The sequence below is a fragment of the Lissotriton helveticus genome, chromosome 3_2, assembly GCF_964261635.1.
Source record: "Lissotriton helveticus chromosome 3_2, aLisHel1.1, whole genome shotgun sequence".
NCBI classification, from domain to species: domain Eukaryota; kingdom Metazoa; phylum Chordata; class Amphibia; order Caudata; family Salamandridae; genus Lissotriton; species Lissotriton helveticus.
This window is the reverse complement of record NC_136062.1, coordinates 361,408,057-361,434,109: the sequence shown is the minus strand read 5'-3', so window position 1 is coordinate 361,434,109 and position 26,053 is coordinate 361,408,057. Positions and strand designations below refer to the sequence as shown.

Genomic DNA, 26,053 nt, shown 5'->3' with positions numbered 1-26,053 from the left:
TTTGACATGGTTACCCCCCACTTTTTCCCTGGTATCTGATGCAGCTTTTATGAAAGTGTTTGGGTTCTTGCTAACCAGGTCCAAAGTACCAGTGTTATTTTCCACAATTGGCACAACTCCAGACTCCATGTTAGTCCCTAGTAAATGGTACCCCTGGTACCTAGGGTATTGAGTCTTAAGAGTGCCTAAGGGCTGCTGCACAAATCGTGCCACCCTAAGGGACCTCTCACCAAGCTCATGCAAACTGCTATTTCAGTCTACGTGTCTTGGTGCAGGGAAAAATCTAAGAGTTGGCATATACACACAGACACACACACAATACCCTTTGATGCTTGGAGTGCCATATAAGTTGTATTCGATCTCCGATGCTGGCGGCAGATCAGCCCAGCACTATGTGACTCTGGGCATTGCTCGCATAATCTTCCCTACGGCCCCCAGCGCTTTGACGCATTCGGGTAATTGTTTGCGCTTTACAAATACTGGATTTATTTGATTTGATTTATTCATGCCGAGCTGGAAAGGGGTAAAGTCTCTTGCCATTTCTACCGCAAAGTCTTTAAGCATAGGATTAGCTAGAATCATCTATGCCAAATTGTAAAATGACAACAGCCTCTTAACACTCCAGCTCAAACAATTGGTCCCCCAACTGACCAATTGGGTCATTTGTAGGGGACTGGGTACAAAGCACACAGGTGTGGTCTTCCTACAGGTTTTTCAAACAGCAGGGCAGTCCTTCTGATTATTCACTGGTCGAGGAGTGTACGGAGGAGGGTACTGGGGATGTCACATTTATGCTCCGTGCCAGCATGTGAGTCGGGAAAACTCCTGCCACTCCCAAACCATTGGGGTAAACGTTTCCATGAGTGACCCTACCCATTTTTGCAGCATCTTTGCAGCACTTCCTGTATTTTACCATAAACTACCTCACAGTGTCCCTCTCTAACTAAGTTCAACACAGCAGAACATTTCTTCCCCTGGTCAGAGCTCACTGAGCCCAGGTAGAAATGCTGCTATGTTAATGAGCACACCATCCCTTCTGATCACTTCAAACCAGTTTTGGGGCAGCTGCCCCTCCCACTGGGTTTGGGACCAAGCTGGCTATAAGACAAGAGAGAGAGGGGCCCAAGTGTGAGCCACACCAACCAGTGACAGGGTAGGCATTCTTTGAAGTTCAGGAAGGGGCTGTACACAGCCACAAGGACGACCTGTTTATGGAAAAAAAACACATTCACATTCCTTTTGTCCACTGTCATCGAGCTAACAACATCTCACCTAAGCGAAGCCATCAAACAGTCAGGTGACATTTAAAGCATTACACTTACATGTACTACTTTTTTAATTCACTTGAACTCTGTGCTGTGGACATTTAGGACCTACCCTAGGGGTGACTTATAAGTGTTAAAAATAAAGCCTAAAAGCAAGGCCTAGTTAAAGGCCAGATGCTTAACCCAGCAGCTCCGGTGCATAAGAAAAATCATTGATTATAGAGTTACATACAAAGGGTCATGAGTGCAGTGGCAGGCTAAAGCACAGGGCCAGCTTCCCTCCCCTCCTGGACATGTGAAAGGCCATGTTCATACTACCATGTCATCATCGGTCAGAGAGAGGTGCCTGGTAAAGTACTGGCCATATGCTCAGTTGCCATTGCACAAGGCCGGTGGATATTCATAATGGGTTATATCCACATTATACCAGGACCCTATCGCCAATCTTGAAATCATGGGGGTAAATTTATATGGCTTGATCCACTGGCTTGGCCCTGCAACTAGCCATTAGTGTGCATGATTAAAGAGCCTTTTTATTTGGGTTACAGCCACATTAGCTTAGGGTAGTGTGACCAGGAGCCATAATACCCCAGAGCTCATATACAAAAACCATTCTCTGCGCAAGCTGCCACCTTGCCTCCCCTTTAATGACGATCCTCCTGAGACTGGTCAGACGGACCTTACGTTTTGGCCTCAGAGACATCTCCAATATAAAAAGGCACAGGATGCATCATTGGAGATTGAGTCGGAAGAGCGGGAGTACAGATCGTGGAGAGACGCCAAAGAGGAGGAAACAGCAAGAATGGGAATACTACAAGAGCTGCTAGGGACCAGGAGAGTAGTGGTCACTTGAGAAGAAGGCGTAGGTGAGGTGAGATGACCCACCAACTCTGAAGGAGCCCATATAGAAACACAGAAGGACTGTGAACTTTCTTCAAGCCTGGTACCCATCCGACAGACCAGCTGTCCTAGCCACACTCCAGGAGGAGCGTGTCTTTTGCAGGCAGGTGTTAGGGTCAGGGTGTGGGGGACGAGGGAGCAGCATAAAAGATATATAGACTACGGGTCGCTCATGAAGGCGGGCACATTTAAGAGTCAAGAGTAGTATTTTTTAATCTATTTTTTGAGATTCTGTCTCCCCTCACCCAGTGACTATACCCTGCGGCACCTATAACAACATGGGTGGCTTAAAACCGGCTTAGCCTCACACTTTATAGTTACTTAGGGCTTTTCTTCCATCATTCTCCAGGGGATTAAATCATAAACCAAACACTATCCCTGTCAAGCTCTACAATACTGCACATTAGAGAACAGTGAAGGTAAAGGTTTGACCCATAAAGATACATATAACATACCTGCTTTTGCTATGCTTCTCTCCTGAGAGACCGGCGGGGAAATTCCGAAGCCTGGACCTGTAAAGAAGAGAGGGACATAATTCACTTTGGTGAAGTTTACCTGATGCAAAATCCTTCATAAAATGAACTAATAAGCACCCATACAAAATGATTATGCTCCCTGTGCAATTTGTTACATACCCATAAGGCACAAGGATCACAAGTGGTGGAGAATGCGGGTAAAGTGACGTCTGATACAAGATGGAGAATCTAGTAAACCAACTCAGAGATGGTCAGGAGAACCCCAAATGGGCACTCAAGCAACATATGGCTCAAGCCAAACTGGATCATGCTGCCTTCACTAACGGCATTCAGGTACAAGGAGTACACCTGACCAAGATGTCAGAGGACTAGTACAACTTGTGGCAGGACTAGCTCAAGGAAGAGGGATATTGGCACCTGGTCCCATGGCACCCCTACTGAAAGGCGTTACCGGAGAAGAACCAACTGCGCTTTTTCTAACTTTCGAATGAGCTGGAAAGGCAAGTACATGGGCAATGGAAAACTGGGCTTATTTATTTGGCCCCTTTGTTGACTAATGTAGCCTAATCCGCTTACCAAACACATACCGAAATAAAAAGGATTATTTTGGATCGTCGTGGGATTGATGACAAGACATATAGAAACAAATTCAGGAAAGGCAGTGGGTTAGATAAGCAAAGAACCGAGAGAGTAGTGGTGACTCCAGAAGAAGGTGGAGGTGAGGCGGCATGATCCAACTACTCCCAAGGAATCGACAACAGTTCACTGTAGGACCGTTTACTTTTTCCAACCAAGTACCCTGCCGATGGGGCCAGTTGTCAAAGCCACGCTCCAGGAGTAGCTTGACTTATGCAGGCGCATGACAGGGTCATGGAGTGGGGAAGACGAGGGCGCAGCATAAAAAAGATTGTGACCGCGGGTCGGTCATAAAGGCGGTCATAGTCAAGAGTTGTGGTTTTGCTTAGTGTCATTTTTTAGATGTTTTCTCCCCTCAACCATAACTATACCTTATGGCCCCTATAACAAGTGGGTTGCTTCAAACCGTCGTACCCCTACAAATTATAGTTATATGGGGTTTTCTTTCTATCCGTCTCTTGGGAATGAAATCCTAAACCGAGCACGTGAGAGCATGGTGAAGGTTTGACCCATAAAGACACAGAACGCTTACCTGCTTCGGCTTCACATCTCTCTTAAAAGACCGCTTGGGATTTCCAAAGCCTAGACCTGTAAAGTAGAGCGTGGCAGAATTCACTTTGGTGGACTTTACCTGATGCAAAAGACTTACAATAAATAAATAAAAGGCACACATATACAATTATTATGCACCCTGTGCTATTTGTTACATACCCATAAGGCACAAGGGTCACAGGCAGGGCCAGTCCAAAAGCAAGTTCCTGCCCCAATCCCTCCTCTGCATGGCAAAAACGCATGCAGTAGGCTATGTCCACACTAGAGCTACTAATACCTAAACATCATGATAGTTTCAAGTTTTCATGAGCCGCACAACAATACCTCTCCCCCAAAATGGCTGCTAATAACCTCACACATGAGGTCATAGATGACTTCACAAATGACATCCTTAATGACATCACCAGTCTTCAGCCAGAGTCAGCTTACTCTGGATACAAGGAATGGACTCTGTTCATTATGAGACGTCAAATCCTTGATCCATAGGGAACTACTAATGTCTTTTGGTCTAGCATAGCTGATGATGGGAGCAAGACATGGCCTCTGGAAATGGCTTGCACCCAGCCTCTGCGACTACACACAGACTGAGGGTTATTATTGTTATTGGTTTTTGTTAATTTCTTTTATATTTGCACTTCTCAAACACATACACGAATCATTTTTGATTGTCTCACTTACAGTATTTGTATTTGATTTGGTTATTTATAGAGCGCACTGTGACCATAATGGTATCCTGGCACTAATATTGCTAGACTTGTCGAGGAGAGTCAGAGACAGGAGAAAAATTGCAGTAACGGAAGTCCAAATGTCCTCCTAATGTTAGTGTTGTAACATGCCCTTTAATGGCGATGCACCTGAGAGAATGCTAGATGCATCACAAGACATTGAGGGGTAGCTGAGCAACAAGACAGTGGGGACAACTTGTTCAGCTGCTGGTATTGTCCTCCAGGGGGTGTCAATAAAAACTTAAATTAAAGAGGAAATATGGTGTCAACCTCGTTTTATTAGTAAGGGGAGAGCCAAGTTTTAAGGGCCTTTCTGACCTAGAGCAAGCCATTCTGAGATATTACTTGAGATGATAACTAATTCCATAACTGTGCAGCATTAATTGTAAAGGCACACCCTCCTTGCCACACTTTGCTAAATCTCTGTTCTTGGACAAAATTGAGTGTGGCTGAGCGAAGCGACCACTCTGGGGTGCACTTCCTCAGCCTAGCCTAGCGTGCAATAGCTTTCGACCTTTTTTTCAGAGCTTTGATAACTATACTGAGTCATTTAAAGATAATCCTCTGTTCAATGGGTAGCCAATGCAGATCTCTAAGAGCACTGGAGGCGGAGAAATACTGAGGTTTATAGCCTCATAGCCCGCTGTAGCAGGCTATACCGGCTGTTAAAGGCCCGCTGCAGCGTTATTTAACGTTTACATGTCCCCGCTGGAGGAACTGGTCACCCCGTTCGGCGTGACGATCATCAATTACGCCGACGATACCCAGCTGGTGGTGACCCTCTCACACCCTCACCAAGACTCTTCCAATCTCCACGGATGTCTCACCGAAATCCACAACTGGATGAACACCTCAGCGCTTAAACTGAATGGGTCCAAGACAGAGATCCTGCTGCTCGGACACAAAGGGCCCTCCTTGCCGCCTAACATCTGGCCTGACTGCTTGGGTGACCCCCCAGCCCCTAAGGAGGAGGTCAAGAGCCTGGGCGTATGGCTCGAAGAGGACCTGAGCTTCAGAACTCAGGCAAAAAAGACGGCAGGAATCTGCTTTGGACTCCTCAGGGCATGTAGGAAGGTCTTCCCCCTGCTCCCTGCCACTTCTCGGAAACTTCTGATCCAGGGCCTCATTCTGGCGAGGCTAGATTACAGCAATGCAATCTACCTGGGCGCCCCGGAAGCCACATTCAACACCCTACAGAGAATCCAAAACGCCGCGGCCCGCCTACTCACTCTCACTCCAGCCAGATCCTCGGCTAAGCCAGCTCTGAAGCTCCTACACTGGCTTCCAGTCAGAGAGAGGGTCGCTTTCAAGGCCCTCTGTCTGGCCCACAAATTCCTCCATAACAAAGGAACACCAATCCTCAAGAACCTCATCGTTCCCTACAAAGCGACAAGAGCTCTTCGTTCAAGCGAAGAGAACTTTATCACCGTTCCCAGAGTAAAAAAAGCTCGGTCTGGAACAGTCTCCCCCGGAGACTGAGAACCGAACCTAACCTCCTTCATTTTAGGAAGGCACTGAAAACTCTTCTCTTCCCCTAAACCCTTCCTCCCTTCCGCTACTGTCCCCTCCCGAACTCAGGTTCCAGCGCTGGGATGCTCTAGGGTTACTACGCGCTCTACAAAACTTTTAAATAAAATAAATAAATAAAGGACTGAGCCGAAGGACTTTAAAAAAGCAGAGGGACTTTAAAAGCCGGTATAGCCCTGCTACGAAGGCCTATAAGACTATTAGAACATTCTGCCACTAGAGGGCAGAATGTTCTAACAAATTAAACAAAGCCTTTAGGGAGCGTGAGGGGATTGAAATCCCCTCAGGTTCGCTGAAGCCTTTGTTCACAGCCAGAGCTGTGAACAAAGAAACATTGGAATGTTGGAGCTCCAGGCTTAGACCAGCCAGATAAGCCCGGAGCACTACATTGTTTTCAAAGGAGCTCCCAACATTCCAATGTTCTAATTAATGTAAATTTGGCTGTGACTACTTGGAATCATTCCAATTTCTTTAACAGGTAGTTAGGGGCTCTCAGAAGGAGAGGATTACAATAGTCCAAACTACTGAGTACTACGCACCTGGAAATGATGGATCTTGTTTGGGCAGGTAGCATTGGGTACAGTTTCCTGAGACACCAAACAAGGGTGAAGCAAAACCCAACTACTCATGTACTTCTTAAGTGAAAGAATTTTATCTAGCATTACTCCCAGGTTCCGGACCATCATTGAGGCACCAAGAGGGGTCTCTGAGGGCAGAGGCCAAACGTTAGAGAGTATAAATACTGGAAATTTATTGGGAGAACAGCAGAGGAGCTCGGTTTTACCTCCATTTTGCTACAGGGAATTTACACACATCCAACTAGAAATGTCTAATATGCTAGGCCTGAAAATTACTGATCGAGTCCAACTGATTGTTTTTAAGTAAAAAAATCAGTTGAGTGTCGTCTTCATTATTGATAACCTTGATCCTATAGGATTTGATGAGAGAGATTAATGGCATGATTTAGAGATTGAACAAAATTAGACTGAGTGAGGATCCCTGGGGGACGCCATTTTGAATTGTTCTGAATTTAGAGCAGAAAGGGGGCATAGCCACAGCCTGACAGTGGGCTTGTATATAGGACTTTAGGCACTTTGCCACGAGACAACCAACACCCACTAAGGATAGGCTAGAGAGTAGAGTGTGGTGGTTCACCGTGTCAAAGGCTACTGACAGGTCAAGAAGGATAAGTACCATTGAGTGCCCGCTATTTGTCATCCTACGCATTTCATCAGTAGCACAGAGCAATGCGGTCTCAGTGCCATGGCGAGGTCGAGTGCAGATTTAAACTTTTTTTGTCAAATAAAGTGCATCCAGCCACATGTCTCTTGGTGAGTATTGTCCAACACAGATTTCAGAACTGTCTAGTGAACCGCACCCGTCGTGTAATGGCAGCCAAAGTAAAATCTTCAATCTGTTGCAGTCAGTCAGAGTGCTGATTTTCTTGAGCCACAAGCATAACAGGTAAAACAGCTCTATCAGTCAACTACATTTCTTTAATAATAGAGAACTGGTTCTCGAACCAGCATCAAACCGATGTATACATAATATTAACCCTTTGAAACACACCAGTACCTTTTTTCAACACACAACCAACTCAAAACTGACTTAATTCATTTACACCATACTACAAAATGGGCCTTTTCTGAGTCAAACCAGTGCATCGGTTTTTGTTGTTGAAGAAAGAACAACTTTACAAAGGATTTACAATGGGAAATGGTAATTTTGGATCACCCCAAATAATTGTGTGCTTTTCCTGATTGATGGTTGGGAAATTTATGTTTGTTTTGTTAGAGGAATGTCAAGGTTCGAATAAGATTTCCAAAAGAGTCAACTAATAGGAAATAAAAAATGGCATTTCCTATAGAAAGTGCAATGTATACATAAGTAAATTGACACTAGTGACAACTGTGTGTGTAAGCAGTGGAGCAGTGTGTGTATGTGTAAGCAACACTGTGGTACGTCGGTGTGTTTCGGGGTTCTGATATGTAAAAAGAAACATTGAAACGAGTAAACGAGCCTTAACAACTATTGGAAACTATAATATCACTTTTACATAAACTTCTACAGCGTATCTGGCATTTTTACATAGTGCACCTTACCACAGTCGTGCAAATTGCTATCACTCATTATATCGACCCCAGAATGATAAAACATTGAGTCAGGTTTCCCACTGAATCCAATAAATATCCTTGCTAGCAAGATCTATTGGTTAGGTGGATTTGCTAGTATATAGATCATTACACTAATATATTCACGGTAGAGAAAGAATAGTGTGCAATCAGAAGGAAACACCGGTGTGAGCTTGGGTCTGGTGTGCAGACATCTCTGTTTATACTGAAAGTAAGAGATTCTAATCCATGAGACCAGAGAAGTTAATGCACAAATGGCATAGGCTTGTGTACACCTAGCAGGTTATAGGCGTGACTCCTAGAATGCTATAGACAGGGACTAACTTGCCTGCTGCAGCAGAGATCTGTGTGTAACCTGCAGGCTAGAGCTTTATATTCTAGTGAGGTGGCGCAGTGGATTAACGTATCTAAAGTCAATCTCTATCTTTGACCAGCAGATCTGAAACATGGTTTCGAGATTGATGGCAACAGCCTTTCTTCCTGTTGTTAAAAGGAGCACTGTAGAGTTAGTGTAAGAAATTGAGTTACTGGTTGCCAGTGGTGTGAGCTCTGGTCTAGCAGCAAACCCCAAATTGACCTGTGCTCAACCCCCTGGTAGCTTGGCACAGATCAGTCAGGCTTCACTCAGAGGCAATGTTTAAACTATTTGTACAACACTACGAACAGTAAAACAGAGAAAACACCAAACAAATAAATCCCACACCAGGTTAGAAAACTAGAGCAAAATGTAATTAATAACACAAGACCAAATAGACAAAAATCCAATTAGTAGAAAAAGAGATATGTAAAATTAAACTTTTTCAGTAGAAATAGCACCAAAAGACGTAAAGCAGCAATTGTGGATTTGTGGTTGGTCTAGACTGGTACAAATTCATAAGTTCATGGCCGACTGCGATTGAATTCAGGTCGGCTACAAGGGACCCAGTTAGGCCACTTGAACAAGAGTACCTTCAATCCTGGCTTGCAGAGTTTTACGGGGATCCGCATAGCTGTAACGTTGCAACGGTACCAAGGTGCGGTGAGGCTGCATTGCAAGGGCTGGTGTCATTGTCGAGGATCCTGTCAATGGGGCTTGCGTTGCAAAATCCGGTGTCAGGGTTGAGGTGTGCAGGTGAGGTGGTGCATTGGTGCCGAAGAGCTGCAAGGCTGCGATGCAGGGCGATGCGAGGGCCAGCACCAAGAATGTGTAGCGCAGTGGCGGTTCCGAAGGCGATGCGGGCTGTGGCAGTGATGCAGGTTTATGTCACAAGTCCAATCCACGCAGCAGCAGAGCTGTGTTGGTTTTACTCAGGTTGGGCCACATAGCAGAGGAGATGCATCGGATCCACTGTATCGACAGAGGTTGGTAAGCAACTTAAGGCCACTTCCAAGGTTCCAGGCCTGTGGTGGCACCACTAAGTAAGGTATACTCACAGATTGAAGAGTCTAGGTGCAAGGTTGTTGGAAGCCTGTTATGTTCTTGACCCCATTACACAGTAATGGGGGAAACCCAGTATACTGTAGAACCTTGGTACAGTTTGATAAGCTAAAATTGGTTCTAATGGAGGGTGTGCAGATATGGCACCACTACTTGCTCATCTGGATTCCAATAAGATAGTCAAAAAACCCCAGTTCAGAAGTCACAGAATGACATATTACCAGACAAGATGAGTGTACCAAACACCTCTACACAAAAAAAGCATCAAGTACAATTGAAATTAACTCAAAATTGTTATAACATTTAAACATATACACATAATCTACTTTTTATTTACAATGGTTGCTCCAAAAGTTAAATAGCAAGTGCTAGAAAACGTGCTTCTGCATAAGTGACAAAAGACAAAAGAGATATAGTACAATGATTTACAACCAGATAATAATCATGACTACCTGATTTTTGGTTTAGTACATTTTACATCCATAATCCATAATGCATAGGTACAGTGTAATGCTGTCCCGCTGCACCAGGCAGGGCTGTCCATTGTCGTCACTTTGTAGTGATAGCTTTAGACCCACTTGTTCTTCATTTTCAGGAAAAACATCTGCACAGTGGACTGCAATTTAACACAGGCCAGGTGCTTATTTCCTTATATGCTGATGATGTTGCCTTGTATGTGCGTCACCCTCAAGAGAATCTGGAGCCGCTAATTAGGGAGGTTATCCGCTTCGGGGGCTTGTCGAGATTGGGTATTAATTAGAGCAAATTGGAAATATTCCCACTGACGTCAGCTACTACTAAGTGAGAATGCCCCTTCCCCTTGGCGTGGTGTGAGGACTCAACTAAATATCTGGGTATACAGCTACACAGAGATATAGAGCAGATTATATTGTTGAATTATGGCCCGTGCTAAATACTACAGAACAACAAGTTGAGCATTGGATAAAGTTGCCCCTCTCACTAGCCGGCAGAGCGGCCCTCATTAAAATGGTAGTACTTCTCAAATTTCTGCATTTATTTTACAATGTTCCCAACCCCCTCCCCAACATTTTTTTTCACACAATACGGTGCCATCTGATTAGATTGGTGTGGGGAGGTAACAGAGCTAGGATAAGTTGGGATACTTTGGCCCTCCCATATGAGCGGGTGGTTTGGGAGTCCTTAACTTTCACATTTATAATTTGGTATCGCAGTGCAGTTTTGCACACTCTTGGTACCATCCAGACGCCAAAATACCCTATTCCAGACCGGAAGCCGATTTAGTTCTCCCTGCTCCACTCAGGATGATTCTTCCGAGAGGATTTCACATGACATACAGACAGTCTCTACTACTAGCTGGGCGTGGTTGAAGTTGGCTAAGATTGATGGTCTTCGCACATTATATGCGTCTAATCTCCCAGCAATTAATAGTAATAGGATACTCATCACAGCAGAGAAGCTAGTACAACGGATACGTAATACTTACTTGTTGGTAATACCTGGGGATATGTTCCCGGGTGGCCTTGCCTTCTCAAGCACGGAGGAGGATCGTTTTAGTGTAGCCTCCTTTATGGACCATTTTATCCTTAGGAGAATACACAGCATTCTTCGGGCACAGATCCCAGAATTTCCACTTGAGCCAACCCCCTTCCCACCTGACCCTTGTGATTGCCGATCCAGATGGTGCTCATCTCATATCCAAATTGTATAGAGCCACTATGGCACTAATCCCAAGTAGCGACTCTAAAATACGCAAGACCTGGGTACATGACTTAGGCCACAAAATTGATCACGTTTTTGGTCCTTTTGTTGCACCCAGACTAAAGAAGTATCTATGAACAGCAGGCACACATTTTTCCATTTTAAATTTCTATGGCGGGTGTATGTGTCACCTGCTAAGATCCACGCCATTGATCCCACACGACCACACGCATGTCCAAAATGAGGTACACACCAAGCAGATTTTGCACACATGACCTGGACGTGTATTAAACTGTGCGATTATTGGAAGTCAGTGCATGCAATATTGTCGAAAATGGTTGCCCTTGAGCTTGTCCCTAGACCTGAGGTGGCGCTAATGGGTTATGTTCGGAACATTCTGAAAAAAGTCCGTAGATTTGTTGCTATAGCATTGGGGTTAGCCAAACGAGAATTGGCATTACGATGGGGCAGCAAAACGACTACACCAGCTAAAGCTTGGATGCACAGTCTTATATATTGTAACACCAATGATGACTCATTTGCTACCATGCTTCCCCCGAAGGTCAGACCTAGAAAGATATGGCGTCCATTGGAAAATGATTTGCTTGAAGAGAGCCAAGCTGCTTCCTCACAACCACATGATGGGATAGTCCCTACCGGAATGGGTTCAAATTCCTACGCTATCATATTGTACATTCAGGGATGAGTGAAGATTACTTAATTCATGGTACTGTTTATCAAATTTCTTCCCTAGTGTAAATGTTATTGGTCATCTGCTCTTTACCTGTATGCTCGCACAGAATGAGGTATGAACGAAACATTATCACTCCTTGTATTGTTATTTTGCTGCGCCAAGTAACAGATGTGAAAACAGGTTGGCTTTCACATCTGATATCAAATCATTTTTTTTTAAAACTTTATTTACCATTTTAAAATAAGATATTTTAAAATGGTAAATAAAGATTAATTTTTTTTTTATATCAGATGTGAAAGCTAACCTGCTCCTCATCTATAGACAAGGTCCCTTTATATTAGTCTGAATGGATCCAGTATGTCATTGAGCTGAAAGCAATACCACAAATGTCTAATAAATAATAGGTAAAAACAGTGGCGGTAACAACGACTGCATACCAGTGCTATTAATCCCCCTGTTGTGAAGGGCTTCATTGACTTATTAACTTGTCATAATAGCAATTAAACACAGAGTCGTCCAGTTTATTCAAGGTGCAGACTCTAAAAGAAAAAGAAGTGTATGCTTGCATTAAAACCTACTCAATGGTATTTAAATAAGGGGAAGAAGGGACCGCCCATATCGCGTGTCTTAAATCCAATTCAGTGAAGTCAGCGTGCACGCGGCTGGCCACACGTCATGGATGCAGTCGCTGCATGCTGCACCCAACGATGCATCACTGCGCTGCATAAGCTAGTGATGGGCCTACTGTACTGACAGAACAGCTTGAGCTCAAACGTCTGGGCACGTGATGGATGCAGTCACTACATGCTGCATCGAATTCGAAAGATACGTCACTGCGTAGCACACAGCAGTGGATGAGCCGAGCTTGTAGGCACGGGCACGTCAAACAGGGAGCATTATCCTTCTGCTTCTGTCCAGGTCTAATGATACAAGGACTTTTTATTATTGATCCTTGAATTTGACAAAGAACAACTTAATCCACACTTAGGGACTGGTCTAATGTTTTATTCAGTTCCTATCTATGTGGTAGCATTTACCAATTGCTGATCTATTAGTTATGCTGCGTTATTATTAGTTATTAGTAAGTCATATACAGCCTGATTCATGTACGGGCCGTTTTGCGTGGCCCTAATAGCGAATCATAGCGACTCGCTATTGAGGACACGCAAAACGGTATTCATGTAGGAATTGCTAAATAAATAGCGATTCCTACATGTTCTCTATTTGCGAGTAGAAATTTGCTACTCGCAAAAAAAGGAATAACTCCCCATTCATTCCTATGGGCCAAAAGGCCCATAGGAATGAATGGGGAGTATCCCTTATTTGCGAGTAGCAATTTACTACTCGCAAATTAGATAGCGATTTTAAGGGTGCCAGGGGTGTCCAAAGGACACCCTGTAGCACCCCTAAAATGCACATTTGAACAGGTGTTGCGCACACACATGTCCAAAGGACATGTGTGTGTGCAACATGCAACTTAGAAAAATGCTTTTAAAAGCATTTTTCTAAGTTTTTGCTATTTACCGAGAGGTCTGACCTCTCGGTAAATAGCGGCCCAAATTTGCAAACTCGCAATTTTTGAAAGTGTCATGAATAGCATTTAAGGAATCTCTAATAGAGATTCCTTAAATGCTAATCCTCGCATGTTAGCTAATTCTTCATTAGCGATTTTTGCATTTGGGATTGTGAATCCCAAATGCCAAAATTGCACTCGCAAAAGGCAAGAGTCTGAGAATCTTGCCCTTTGCGAGTGCAATTTAGCTTCATGAATCAGGCTGTTAATGTTATGTAATAGCAAGCAACAAATAAAGTACAGTTCATGGGTCCCAATGTCATTCTTGTTTGGAAGAAATAAAATAGGGACGCCAATTGTTCATTGTTGTTAAGATTAGACAGAAATACAACTGTTTGGAACAAAATATCATTGTTGTTAAAAATGTACTCTAAGTAAAACCACCCCTTAGGAATTCAAAATGTAACTTGATTAATTACGATGTCTTATATTGTCGCAAGGTAATATAGATCACATTGTTGATACAAGGTGTGATTGTCACAACCCATAATTACCCTTACATTTACCTAGTTCAAACATCTCAGTTCATAAAAAACAGTGTCCGATTGCTGTAGCTGTGATGGTCACAATGTGTGATCATTATGTCAGCCATTATCAATAGCGACACCTGCCATGTAATCTCTTCATACTCATGCAACCCTTGGGTCATAGTGCCTAGGATGTGCATCCATTTGCATTCTCGCAAATTGAGAATGTCAACCAAACTACCACTCCTTGGGCCCAGAGAGATGTTTTCTAGCACTATCCATCTCAGACTTCAGCCAGGTGAGTATGGAAGTGTTCCAACATATGCGCCCCTTGAACCTTGCACCCGATGCTACTACAGTGTTGAAGTATGCATACTTTTATTTTTTATTGGTTCTGGCCAATCTACAAAAATCCACAAGAATATACCATAACATATACCACATCGACACTATTACAGTTTGTGTGTCCTGTCATTGTGAATAGGTTTGTTGTGGTTGAATGTTTTTGTCTCCATCCGTCAAATCACATGCCTTGCAACTCCCACATTTACAATGGCCAGTGGCCAGTGACCTGAGGTAAATTCCTGTGAAAGTATGGGTGGTGTAGGAGGGCCTTCTACGTAGGAACTCACTACATCATCTCTAATGTACTTACCTTTCCTGAACAAATGCATTGGTGTCAATCTCATCTGCCACTAATGCCCAGTACCTGTTAATAACCTATCTTATCTCATCACTCCAAGTGCAGTAGGTCGTCACACATATCAACCTATTCCGTGTCTCACCCGCCTATTGTTTGGGTTCAAGCAGGATTTCCCTTGTCTTAAACCAAGCCCTCTCCTGGGCCTTCTGAAGTAAGATTTTTGGGTAACCCCTCTCTGCCAGTCGGATTCGTAGGTTCTCTGACTCCCTAAAGTAATCCGCTTTATGTGAGCAATTCCTTTGAGGTCTGAGGAATTACCCATAAGGCAAATTATTCCTCAAATTTCTAGGATGGTGGCTTGTGTAACGTAGGAGGGTGTTTTTCTCACTACATTTCCTAAATAGAGTGGTGTAAAGTTCACCCTTCTCGGCCTTAATGGAAATGTCAAGGAAATCTATACTGGTGGAACTATATTGAATAGTGAACTTGGTCTCTTGGGATCTCTCATTAAACCACTGATGGAAATGCCTGAGGTCTGTTTCGTTCCTTGTCCAAATCAAAAGGACATCATCAATATACTGTCTCCAAAGAGCAATATTGCCCTGGTATGGATTATCATCATTAAAGATCAATATTTTCATAGTTGTCCATATAGAGAGTATCGCTAAATTTGCCCCCAATGTGCTCCCTTAGTTTGAAGGAAATAATCCGCTTGGAAAAATAATTAATTCTTCATCATAGCGATTTCCAGTAGCTCCGCAATGAAGTCAGTGAGAACCAGTACTGTTTGATACCTCTTATCCAAACCCCCGCCTAATGACATTCAAAACTGGCCTCGGGGAATGTTGGTGTATAGGGATGTAACGTCCTTGGTTAACAGTAATTGTTCTTCTGGATTGAAGGCGAGTTTATCTACCAGTCTGATAGTCTCCATTGTGTCTCTCAGGTATGCTCTTGTGGGCTCAGCTTTAGGTTTCGAGAAAAAGTCCACATATTTGCATATTGGTACCAGTATGGAGCCAAATCCTAAGACTATTGGGCGCCTGGATGGTCTCTCCAAGTATTTTGTGGGCTTTAGGGAGAGTGTATATTGTGGGCAGTCTGGGTTGTTTTTTGTTTAAACAGTCATGTTCTAATTCAGTAAGGAATCCCTCCTCCAATCCCATATGAGTCACTATCTTGATAAAAATGGTAATCTTGTTTCTGGGGTCTGCATTAAGTTTAGTGTAGCTTTTTCTATCTTTCAGTTGTATATTGATCGTAGTATTATAGTCATTGGTGTTTTCTACAACTAATGCACCCCCTTTGTCAGCCGACTTTATTATGATGTCCCTATTGTCCTTGAGTGTCTTGAGTGCCTCACGTTCTTTTTTTTAAGTTCAAAATGAGAGTGCCTCACGTTCTGACCTGGAAATATTGTACTTCACATTCTTTCAAGGTTCACTACATCCCTCTACACCACATTCTCATATGCAATTATTTTAAGGGGCATTAGTTGTGTCCTTGAGTCTTCAGATAATGGGGTCAGCCAAAAAGCCCTTTGAGTCACTTTGGGTTCTGGGTACCAGAGATGTGGATACAGCCCTTTTCAATCAGGCAAGGGGGCAGCAGGCAGCTCAGCAGAAGTCCAGCAAGGGTTAATCCAGCAGAGTGGCAAGGCTTGTAGCAGCTCAGTAGTCCATCTTCCAGGCAGAGTATCTACAGTTCCAGAAGTGTCTTGAAGAGTTGGTGTCTGTAATCCAGTATTCATATTCAGTTGTGCCTTCGGAGTGGGAAGAAACATTTTGAAGTGCTTGGGCATCCTGCCTTCCATACCCTGGCTCCAGGTGAACAGTGGGCATGCAGCACTTTATGTTGAGGCAGGACACAGCCTATTCGGGTGTGAGTGTGGTTGTGCCCAGCTCCTTCCTCCCATACTGATAGTGATGGCCCATCCAGGCCTACCCAAACTCCCTATCATGTGTGGTTATCTAGGTGGAATACGCAAAGCTCAATTGAAATCTAAACCCAATCATGTGACCTGAGACAGGCTACAGCCTTTAAATGACTAAGATAAAAAAAATGCAAACTTTCTAAGAGTGGCATTTTCAGAATTGCAATTTATAGTCCAACTTTACCCAAAGATAAGATTTTGAATAGTGATTCCAGAGACACCAAATATGTACTGGTTGTCTCTCCCCATTTGAAAATGACACTTATAAAATGTAATTATGCAACTCCAATTTTATCCTATGGGTAGTGAAACATGAATTTACATGTTTTTACTCGCAGGGCAGGTAAAACTTAAAAGTACATGTCCTACATTGCACCCTGCCCTCTGGGCTATCCAGGGCTTAAGCTACGGGTGACATAGGGCGGTTAAGGTAGACAGTGGCAGTGTCTCCCGACCCCGCTTGGCGCCAGGTAAACATTTGCAGAGCAGAACACTCTGTTGGTTTTGTGGATCTCATTTTAAAACTTAAATGTCACGCTATTAAAAATTGATTACGAATTTTTAAATCACTTACGTAGTGTTGGAATTGACTAATAATTTTAAAACACTCACTCTCTGTGCACTTACGCTCAATCACGGAGCTGCCAGGGGTATTAGGGCTCATTTAGGAAGTCTGTGCTCAGTGTTGCAGCCTGCCCGCCCCAGTCCGACTTGGTATCCAATACCGTTGAGCGGAGGGCGGGACAGGTAAGAGCCAGAGAGACACGCCCAGACACTTCCTGACAGTTGAGCGGTTAGCGCTCTAGCCTTCAAGCTCAAAGGGCTATTTAGCCACTCGTCGGCACAACCGCGCAGCGGTTGCGTGCAGGGGGGCGCCTAAGCACGCGCCGAAGATGTGCCAAACACCAGCCCGTCTGCGCCCGTCCGCGTCCGGACGAGGCCGGAGCTATGGGGGCTATATCTGCAAACCTGGATTTGCGCTCGACCATGCGGACTACCTATTCACTACAGGTACTCCTAAAACTACGGGATAAACCGTTACAGGGATGCATAAGCGGGGAAAACGTTTATGTAGAGGGGCCTTTTTCCTGCCGTCACTGCCGCACCCAGTTTAACATCCATAAGGAGGACGCTAGCCCTATTGGTCACACTAATAGGCACCACCCCACCCCCGTTAGCAGTGACATCGTTAAGGCCTCCATGAGGAACAAGAATCTCCTCTGTAATATTAGATCACTATCAAAACATACAGCCAAGGTATGGGATCTAGGGCCAGATGTAGGTAAATCTGATTTACCGACTCTAGAATACCGAATTTTACCGATTCGGTATTCTAGATTCGGTAAATCAGATGTAGGTAAAAATTCGGTAATTTTTACCGAATCTGTATGATTCGGTAATTACCGAATCGGTAAATCTAAGGCCCCCTACATGTCAAACACCAAATACCGGTCGGTAACAGCCAAAATCGGCCGTTACCGACCCGTATTCGGTGTCCTACATCTGGCCCCTAATCTCTTCCAGAGACCCTGATCTGTGCTTTCTTACCGAGACATGGCTAAAGCCCCATTCGACTCCCGCTATAACTTTAGGAATCCCGATGGGCTACAAAATAGTCAGACTAAACCGCCCCACCAAGATAGGTGGAGGGATTGCGATTGTTCATAAACAAGGAATTGTTATTACCATATCAGAGGAACTTAGCACACCCGAATTAGAATTACTGATCTTCAAAATTACCACTTCTCCTAAGGAAAGCCGAATGGGAGCGCTGGTGTATCGCCCTCCTGGACCGTGCACAAACTTCTCTAACACACTGATTGAAATACTTGCCCCATAAGTGGAGAAGCGTGGCTCAGTGGTTAGAGGTGGCAGACCCGGAAGCTGAGATTGGCCGTGGACCAGGGTGCGGTTCCCCGCCTCGGCGGGTCTCGGGCTCAAAAATTCCACAGACTCGACAATTCTCGCTCCGGTGCCTACTCAACTCACGGGGTCACACTCTGCGACTCTGGGCAATAGCTTGCTTAATCTCCACTACGGCCCCTCGCGGCGGGATGCCTGGCTTTCACCTTGTGGATACCCTGCCGGGGTATCTCACAGGGGAATACCAGGACGGGTGCCCTAAGCAAGCGCTTAGATACCGGGTCGGTGATTTGCGCTATATAAATACATGTACATTTACATATGTAAATGATGACAGCGATTTTCTACTAGTAGGGGATTTTAATGTGCACAGCTAATTACAAGATTGTTGTGAGGCACAGTCTTTACTGACTGATTTGTCCCTACTGGGACTAACACAACGGAATTACGGGCCAACTCACCAGGCAGGTCACACCCTGGATCTGGTCCTATCCAATTCCCCTTCGGTCCTTTGCCTGCCTCCAACACAAGTTAAGTGGACAGACCACTTTATTATTGAATCTATACTCCCCACTTTAAACCCACCCCCTCAGGCCCGATCTCACTGCCCAATAAACGAACACAATGGCACAATATCAATAAAATCCCATTTAAAGAGAGGTTTGTCGAACCCTCCATCACTTCCTCAGAGAACGTCGAAATTGATCTAAAGAAATTCGAAAGGGCAACTAGGGCAGCCATAGATGACATAGCCCTTCTGAAACTGTTTAAATCCCGACCAGCCCACAAACAAGAAGTGTGGTTCTCAGAACATTTAAAAACGCTAAAACAAGCCGCCAGAAAACTGGAAAAGAGGTGGAGATCGTCCCACCTGGCGGATGATAAGAACCGTTACTGGAACTCTCTGTCCATTTATCATAAAGCCATTCGTACAGCACGCAAAATGCACATCACGTCCCAAATTACAGCTGCAGGAAATTCCCATAGGGTTTTGTACCAAATCTTACAGTCCTTCGTAAAACCAGTGGCGTGTGAAAGCTCTGAATCTACATCGCAACAGTTATGCGATGAAATTTCCCAGTTCTTTACCAAGAAAATAGACACAATTTACGAGAAAATAACTAGCTCCAACAGGGCAACTAGTACAATCCCATCACTCCCTCTGATTAATGATGAACCGAATCAGATTACACATACTCTGGACTCTTTCCCCCCATCCCTGCCGAGGAGGTATCATCGCTATCCACACAGATTAAGAGTGGAAGCACGGACGACACAATCCCAGCCAGAATAATGCCCACTCTTACTGAAGAATTATGCCCTGTGATTCAGAGACTCGTGAATCTTTCACTAACTTCAGGTGACGTCCCCAGGGAATGGAAACGAGCCCTGGTAAGACCAATCAGGAAAAACACTGCCATACCTTGGACCGAACTAACCAATCTTAGGCCCATTTCCCTACCACCATTCCTAGGGAAACTGACCGAAAAACATGTTAACCAACATCTGTCTAACTACACTGAACTTGCTGGCGGCCTGGACTATTCTCAATCAGGGTTCAGGCCAAAGCACAGCACTGAGTCCACCCTTCTATCAGTCACGGACGACCTGCATATGTATCAGGACAAAGGCTACGCCGTAATCCTGGTACTATTAGATCTGCCGGCAGCGTTCGACACCGTGTCACATACCATCTTAATTGACCGGTTGGCTAACATTGGACTAAAGAACAAAGCCCTCGCCTGGCTAAGGAGCTTCCTATCCAATCGCACCTAGAGCGTCATCGAGGGTGCTTACAGCTCAGTGGAGGTGGAGATTTCGAAAGGGGTGCCACAGGGCTCCTGTTTGAGCTCAATCCTTTTTAACATCTACGTGGCACCCCTGGCAAGAGTGATGCCCACGTATGGCTTCATCCCAGTGTCATACGCGGATGACACACAGCTCCTCTTCCCTTTCAAAACTCTCTCCACTGAAGTAATAAGCTCCTTCTCCTCAGGCATGAAGGCTGTAGCACAATGGATGTCCTCCAATGGCCTCCAGTGCAATGTTAACAAAACAGAAGTCATGTTGTTCGGGGAGGCCAAAATGCTGTGGACTCCTGACTGGTGGCCACAAGACCTGGGAGCCGTTCCAGAACCCAAACAGGTCGTTAAAAATCTAGGGATACGTCTAGATCAAGAACTATCGCTGAAACAACACAGCAACTTTGTCATAGGCTCTTGCTTCCACACTATTAGCCTGTTGCGCAAAGTTTTCCCCCTGCTCCCAGATTCTTTCAGGAGAACTCTGGTACAGGCTCTTGTGTTAAGTCGGATCGACTATTGCAATGGCCTACTACTTTCTGCAAATAAGGGTGTGCTGGCTAAGCTCCAAGTAATCCAGAACACGGCGGCCCGTTTAGTCCTAAATGTCCCCCCAAGAACGGCATCTCAACCTCTTCTGGAACAACTGCATTGGCTCTCAAACCGGCAGAGAACGAAGTTTAAAATATGCTGTTTAATACATAAAAGTCTTAACGGACAAGGGCCTGCCTACCTGGAAAAGAAATTTACCCCATATATCCTGACCCGTTCTCTCAGATCCAGCGACCGCCTTCTTCTGGTGGTACCCCGTGCTAGAAAGGCCAGGCATGGCGGTAAAGCCTTATCTATAACGGGACCCTCACTGTGGAACAAACTCCCTTTGTCCCTCAGACAGTGCTCAGAGCATCTAAAATTTAGAAAGCAGCTCAAAACCCTGCTGTTCAGTAATCAGATCTAGATTCTGCGGTTGTCATTCTGTTCTCCTTGTTCTTGGCTCCTAAGCGCAGAGATACTCCACTGGGAGTCGATTCAAGCGCTCTATAAACCCGCAAATAAATAAATAAATATGTATTTAAAATGAAGGTTTGAGCCTGGCAAATGATTTATTTTGCCTGGTCGAAATGGCTGTTTGAGAAACACACAGGCTCCGCAATGGCAGGCCTGAGACATGTTTAAAGGACTAGATAAGTGAGTGGCAAAATCAATTCTGCAGTCCCACAAGTAGCATTAACTTTACAGACCTGGGGTACATGTGGTGCCACTTTACTAGGGACTTATAAGTAAATTAAATATGCAATTGTGAATAAGCCAATATTATCATGGGTCAAGAAGTGAGAACATGCATTTTAGCACTGGTTAGCAGTGGTAAAGTTAGCAAAAACGAGATCAGGAAAAAAGGAGGATGAAGGTAAGAAGTTTGGGAGTAAGACTACCCTAAGGCTGACAGGTCTAACAGTTAGGTAATGTGCAAGACCTATACTTGCATTCAATTTTTGATATGTTTTGTGTAAATGATCATTATGTTTTTATACACAACCTTCTGATTCTAACAGCTGGTGAGAATTGAAGGGGGTTGTACGTTAATGGGCAATTTAGCGAAATTATACTAGTTGTATACCAGTGGCAGCTCGCTGAGCGAGCGCTCTAGGGCGATGGGCGGGTGGGGGAGGGCCAGGGTGGCGGGTAGTGGACTCCGACATACAACGGAACAGACTTTAGTAAGTAAGTAAATAAATACAGCAATTTACATAGCGCGGGCTGCACCACTAACTTTGCGAATTTGTTTTTATTTTGCTGAGTGCTCAGCAGCTGCTCCAACAATAACAGTTTACAAAAAAAAGATCATTGTAAAAACCAAAACAAAGACATCCAATGTCGTACATACTGGCTTTGCCAAGACTTTTTCATTTGAGGTCAATGCATGAATGTACATGCACAGGCTTCTGTGAGTGTTGAGCAGCCATAGGGATGGCAGGGCAATTCAACAAAAATAGTTTCTGCACAAGATTTTTATGTACATTTTTTAGCAGGAGAATCCTAGCACAAAACAATTGGTTTGTGTCGATTTGCCACTGAAAATTGCTCCGTTTTCAGAAATTTTCATATGTTGTTTGGCAATTTTTTATCTTCTCAAGCTTTCTTAAGTTGTACAATTGGCAACTTCAATAAAAAAGAAAGTGGCAACATTTGGAAAAGCCTACTTTGCAAATTGGGTTCGCACCTAACACTTACCTTTCCTGCACACATCTCAGTGACTCCTGAAAGCCTCAGCTTAAGATGTGCAATCCTAGGTGGTGAAGACAGGACTATGTGTGAAATATGGCATATAACTTATAGGCAGCTATACTTTGGCACAGTATCAATTACAGATGTGCCAATAAAAATTTGACAGAAGTCATAGCATTCATGATGCCTTCTGGCCACATCTCTCCAGCTTCCAGCTTCATATCATGTATACAAAGTTCAATAAAGACAGCAACCATCTGGCATTATCACAGGTTTATATTTCACACATAAATCTATTACCTGTCCTCACACTATGCAAATTATATCACAAAGTCTTAAAAACTGACTCGAACCTCATAAACAGATAAACACAGGATGGCTCAAACTGGTTAAGGAATGAACTACACAAATGCCAATAATAACACTCCATGCATCCCTTGCACCTCCACTGAGTTTCTGTTCTTCCGGAGTCAGTGGGCAATGCTTCAGACTGTAGTCTTGAGAACAACTACACTGTGTTACTGGCTATATTTGTTGCATACTCACTACTTATAAGATATGAGTCTGATTTAGAACTCGTGGGATAACCTGTCCGTACAGGTTATCCCATCGGAACGGTGATGGATTTCCTGTCCGCCATATATAAATCCCATAGGGTGTAATGGGTTTATATTTTGGCGGAATATAAGTCCCATAGGGTGTAATGGAATTTATATTTTGGCGGAATATAAATCCCATAGGGTGTAATGGGATTTATATTTTGGTGGAATATAAATCCCATAGGATGTAATGGGATTTATATTTCGGCTGATGGGATGTCCCTCTCCGTTGTGACTGAGTAACCCGTCCGCCGAGTTTTTAATCAGACCCTTTGACTTTAAAATACATCAGCACAATTCAGAAAAATAAAGGATGTCAGGGTTGTTGTATGGCACAGGGTTTCTCAAAAATGAAAGTTAATGTTAAACAATGGGAACTAAGTTCCACTACTTTTATTTTTTCTGTTATTTAGAAGCAGTTTCATAGACCTCTACTTTTCCCTTTGCAATGAAACATTCTCCTTTGAACTCTGCAATCGTATTTGATTATCTCTTTAAAACGAATTGTGTTACTTGTGCGCCTGAAATGCTTAAAGGCACCTGCACTATTATATTTTCTTACTACCTCAACCACCCAAGTACATCTGTGTGTTCCCTCGTAAAATCACCACCCAATCTACCAAAGTTCTATTTTTGAGGCACTACAGCCTTTTGGGTTTGATTGAAACTGTTCTGTTATTTTCAAGCCACAAAACAACTTAAGACAAACCTAGACTTATTAAACATACATCAATGCCAAAATAAGCACCTTACCTTCTTTAAGAAGTGAGTTAAACATTGATTCCTCTCTGAGACCATTATCCTATGTTGAATAAGAGCATTCTCACAAATTTTCTAGGTCCAACTTAGAAACAGAATTTGTAGATCTGCTGCACAAGTAGATGTCCTGGAGTGCACACTCGGAAATGTATTTCTGGATGTTAGCTGAAAACACAGACAGCAGCTAACAACGGGATCCTTTTGTACCAAAAATGTCAAACTCCACAAAACAAAATACTATTCAGATTCAGCCGGAGTCTGGTCCTCTTGAGTGACTCTCTCAGTGTAGGTAGCGCCTGAGCTCAAAATGTGGGCAATTTTACAATTGCACAGAAATATGATTTAAGAGAGTCGATATTTTCCATCCTTAACATACACTTTTCTACTAAATGTGAACGTGCGCAGGTAGAGTAAGGTTTTCTCCCCTGCCTAACAAAACATGCTTCAGGTAGATAGCTTTTACATTTCTTAGAAAAGCAGCGTGGGAATACAAAGAAGCTTATCTGAGTCAAACAGTATAGGCAAACACAAAACCAAGGGTATTTGGGATAAGCAGAGGGCATTTCAGGTATCAGAGGTCCTTTAATGAGCAGAGGACATTTAAAGAAACATGTGTAGTTGTAGTAAAAAGGGAATTTGATGCAGATATGGCCGCTATTGACCACTAGCAATTCTGCACCTCAATGGCGTGCCCAGCTGTTGTGTGGATTGGGGATGGTGTTAACCTCAACTCAAGAGGCAGTGTGTCCCATATGCAAGGTTCCCTACAGCATTTCAAAATACTGTCAATGAGAAGAGGACTCAAACAAAAAGTGGTTCTAAAGCAGAATTTAGAGAAAAATTAAGGTTTATTATTTTGAATAATGTAACAATACAAAACATAAATATTTAAATGCTGGTGCAGCAATAGTATCTTTGAATGCATAGAGTCATTGTCAGAAAGACTGTCCTTTTTAGGTACAATGTAGAAAAACTGAAAATCAGTAATAGACCAAATCTAAAATGTGCTGCAAAATCAGTCAGAAATTGGGCAGCCGCCCTAGGAGAATGGTAAACAACGTCATATCTCCATGAGAAAGCACTGACGCTATAAAGGCAGCATGATGTGAGCAAAAAATTACATTTTCAACAAATCATGTTATAGCATTATGAATCCTTATATAACCCTATCATATTAGCACCAACCCACTACATGAATATTGATTCAGCCCTTCCAAATTAATAAGGTATTCACAAATAAACAATCCATATTTTATTGCATGTAGTGTTAGGCAGAAATATAAACAGAGAATAAAGATGATGATACAGCAACCATTTTCAGCAAGATGGCGTTGAAGCCTGAGGACAAGTACGCCTAAGCTAAAAAAAACACTTTAACATGTCGTAGCAAGTTAGGTTCAATGTAATAACTTTATGGACATGTGAATTCAAATGCAGATTAATTGCTCTGCACACTATTAATGATGCACATTTTGATTTAAATGCACAAAAGCTTTAACACAAACAAGTACATTTGAGAAAAGGCAGCTGTGGCATTGGGTCCTTTTCCTATGTTATGCACTTTGTTGAATGTGGTTATAAAGTTTTTTATTGTTTAGAATGTTATTGTACAAATGAAAGGGAATTCATTATGGACTGGTGAGCTGGGAGCAGCAGATGTTCACTTGCAACAGGGTTGCTATAAAAGCCAAAGCTTGCCACATGCTGTGGGTTCCTTATGGAAGAAAGACACCTCAATTTAGGCAATGAGTTGTAGCCCTGGAGAAAGAAAAACCCAGTGAAGTTCACCGAATTACAGTTCTTGCTGAAGCTGTGGAAGGAGGCTGTTAAGACTGCAAAGCACAAAAGAAGAAAAAAACGAGCAACCAAGGAGTACAACACTACATTGAAATTCCTGCTGTTGGTTTGCCATTTTGAACAGAATTAAAAGAGAAAAAAACTGAAGTGTGAGGCAAAGACAAGCAAAACGAGTTGTGCATTGCCTTACCACATTAACAGTTGAAGCCCTGGAAACAGCGCATTCTAGAGGGACCTGTCTTTGCTTTATGTTAGTGGGGCCGCTGTGACACCGTAATGTTGTGCCATCACATAAAACTGCTGGTCATGGCTGTGACCCCTGTATGCGGCCATTTTGGATGTGATCAGAGCTCTCAGAAGTAATAGTACCAAAAGCTTGCCTTGGTG

The 26,053-nt window shown here is 43.5% G+C and overlaps 1 protein-coding gene across 1 annotated transcript in view; it reads right to left on the bottom strand.

Annotated features, from left to right (window-relative positions):
* Positions 1 to 24,246, bottom strand: part of SMIM38 (small integral membrane protein 38) — a 43,424-nt gene extending 19,178 nt beyond the window's left edge. Inside the window, exons 1-3 of the mRNA XM_078684665.1 lie at positions 23,864 to 24,246; positions 3,810 to 3,865; positions 2,621 to 2,677 (exon numbers count right to left, since the gene is read on the bottom strand). The gene's annotated coding sequence lies outside the window, so the exon portion shown is untranslated. The remainder of the gene's footprint in view (positions 1 to 2,620; positions 2,678 to 3,809; positions 3,866 to 23,863) is intronic.
* Between the last annotated feature and the right edge of the window lie 1,807 nt (positions 24,247 to 26,053).